Genomic DNA, 3,157 nt, shown 5'->3' with positions numbered 1-3,157 from the left:
ACATCTGAAAATAAGTAGCAAGGACACCTGCTAGAAGAGTACTCTACAACGTGGAAACAACAAGACTAAATTAACAACTTCTGGTTGGAGACAGATGGACTTCTAAAACACAGAGGACATCTATTAGCACTCCTCTGGATGATCTCAGTGCTTGAGCTGAGATATAAGGACTTAGGTCCTGAAGGTATCATTGATACAAGGTGTTCAGGGCTTTGTGTGTTAGTGCAAGAGCCTTGAACCTAGCCTGGTAGGACATAAGCAGACTTATCTTAGCAGAAGTGTCACATGCTGTTGGCCATCTGCCTTCATCAGTGGTCTAGTCACTGCATTCTGCACTAGCTGGAGCTTCTGGACCAGGCCAAAGGGCAACTCCATACAGAGTGCACTGCAGAAACCTAGTCTTGAGATCAACAATGCAGGGATTACTCTGGCTGGGCTATCACAGTTCAGGAACATCCATAGCTGGCATAACACTCCTAAGCACTCCTAGTCACAAAGGTCCCCTGGGCTCTTCTCTGACAGAACCTCTGCATTTAGGATTGTGACACTGCTTTTCTGGAACTCCCTCTTGACTGAGTTCAGACAGTGCCCCCCCCCCCCGTTGAACTTCAGCCACTTGACACAGACCTTTTGATTCCAATGGGCATTTTAATGAGTTTTCTTTTTGACTTTATCTACTATATGTTTTTTCTTATGCTCAGAAACTTTGGTGATTATTAGTTGGCATCCATCTGTCTCAGGAGATAATGGAAGAGTGGGAGTGAAGTCAAAGCATTGGAGAGTTACAGCATCTTCTGTGGCTGTAGAGACTGATACAAGAGAAACATGTTGCAGCTGGGGGGATGAAGGCACTGGGTTATGCTGATGCAGGTGTACCTTGGCGTTTCCTCTTTTTGTGCTCCTCCCAGTGGTCGTTCCTCCTCTGGTCACTGCTGTGGATACATGAACTGATTGTCTCCAGGCGCTGTGCTCATCTGCAATGGATTCCCATGCAGTGGGGTTGACGTTGTCAGTCTTCATGACACATTTGCAGACATCTTTGTAACAAAGAGTTGACCTGCCAGTGGGCCAGACACCAATACAATACCAGAAATATTCCAGCAAAATGTGTGGGGTGTGTGTGTGCGTGGTGCCCTCACCTGCATTCTCAAAGTTAGGCTCTCCAAGGAGAGACATACTTTGACATAGTCCTTTCAGAGACAACCCAATGGGGTTAGCCAGCCAGTGGTGGCCCACTGGGTCACAGTATCTCTGTTTTTATGATGATACCTATTGATATTGCAAGGACGCGGGTGGCGCTGTGGGTTAAACCGCAGAGCCTAGGACTTGCCAATCAGAAGGTCGGCGGTTCGAATCCCCGCGACGGGGTGAGCTCCCGTTGCTCGGTCCCTGCTCCTGCCAACATAGCAGTTCGAAAGCACGAAGTGCAAGTAGATAAATAGGTACCGCTCCGGTGGGAAGGTAAACGGCGTTTCCATGCGCTGCTCTGGTTCGCCAGAAGTGGCTTAGTCATGCTGGCCACATGACCCAGAAGCTGTACGCCGGCTCCCTTGGCCAATAAAGCGAGATGATTGCCGCAACCCCAGAGTCGGTCACGACTGGACCTAATGGTCAGGGGTCCCTTTACCTTTACCTTTTATTGATATTGCATTTAAACAAACAAACCAAAACTCTTGTACCAATTCTTGGCCCATTGCAGAGAACAGTATTAATGCGATTAGAGTTTTAGATAGGTTCAGGCCCTCATTCCCTTCCATCACTATGATGACGATGGCTACAGAGCAAGCCTTGACCAGCGCTGACCAGCACACGATAACCCATTTTGTGTGTGTATGTTTTGTTCTGTTTTAAAGTAACACTTCAGAAGACAGAAGCTGCTTTGTTGCCTTTTGACCTAAAGTGTCTCCTGACTCTTGAGCTTTCATAATCTATGGTAAATTTCCTGCCTACCTGCCACAGACATCTGATTGCTGCTTTTCCACACATCAGAAATGTAATGAAATTCCTGCCCTGAATAACTGACAATATGATGGTGGTGAAACAGAGGAAGAGAACAAGCTATTGTTGAGGCTGGAAGTGTCTGCAGCCAAGAATAACAAGGATCCCTCTGGTGCCACTTCTTTCATCAACATTCTTATTCTTTTCTATTGTATGCCACTGTGCCAGGAATGTATTATGAACTGAAAGCAACCAAATAACAAATATATATATGTAGAGAGAGAGAGAGCGCTCACCAACTCAAACTTCCAAATGTCAGGCTTTCCTCTGATGACACATGTGAACAAAGAATAAAACAAGACACTCTATAAGAATGTCTATATACTGCTCCCCCCCTTAAAAATGGTTTTCACCAAAGCATCTAACAATCTTAAAAGGTTTCATGTGTCAGCCTTTATACAAACGTAAAATTTAATTTCAAACTTCATTTAATCCTAAGAATCGATCGCAAGCTGCCATCACAAGCCTATTTCTCAGGGAGATATTAGCTTAGTAATGACCTTCCAACGCACAAGAAACTAAAGAGACTGTGAGAGCTTGTTTGATCTTCACCCAGACAGTCTGAGACAGAAAATTCCCATCCATTCTTAACAGAAACAAGAGCAGGCTTTTTTCTTCAGATGTATTTTAAAGCACAAAGCAGAGTTGATTAGGCCTTTCCACAGTTTCTCAAGTACTAGAAGTCAATAAATAACAGCAATCCATACTGTATTTGTTTCTAAAAGTGGAATGTTTAAGCTTTCAAGTTCAACTTATATAGCCAGCTAATTCACTGGTTCTGAATCTTTGCAGTGCACACCCTTGTGCCCAGCTGTCCTCTTCGCTGAATTTAACAGGGAAGCCATTAAGGTCAGGAAGCTCTCTGGTTGCACCAGAACACTCACAAGGAACTGTTGGATCATGATGACACTGTGTCTCTAACCATTACACCGGGTAAGACACCGGGATAAAAAAAGCATACTTTTGCTTTCCAATGGCTGAATTGTGGAACTTTTAACTGGCCCTAGCCCTAACTGGCTCTGTTAAACATGGGTAAGAATTTCCTTGGCCAAATTAGTAAAGAGCATGATAATGGCAAAGCTGACTCACCCACCTGTTGATTTCAGGCGATGAAAGAAAGGATGAGGTCTCAAGCTGAAGAAGATGCTGTTGCTGGTTT

The sequence above is a fragment of the Podarcis vaucheri genome, assembly GCF_965113315.1.
Source record: "Podarcis vaucheri genome assembly, chromosome: 9".
Taxonomy (NCBI): Eukaryota; Metazoa; Chordata; class Lepidosauria; order Squamata; family Lacertidae; genus Podarcis; species Podarcis vaucheri.
The sequence above is the reverse complement of the archived record's forward strand: the minus strand, read 5'-3'. Positions refer to the sequence as shown.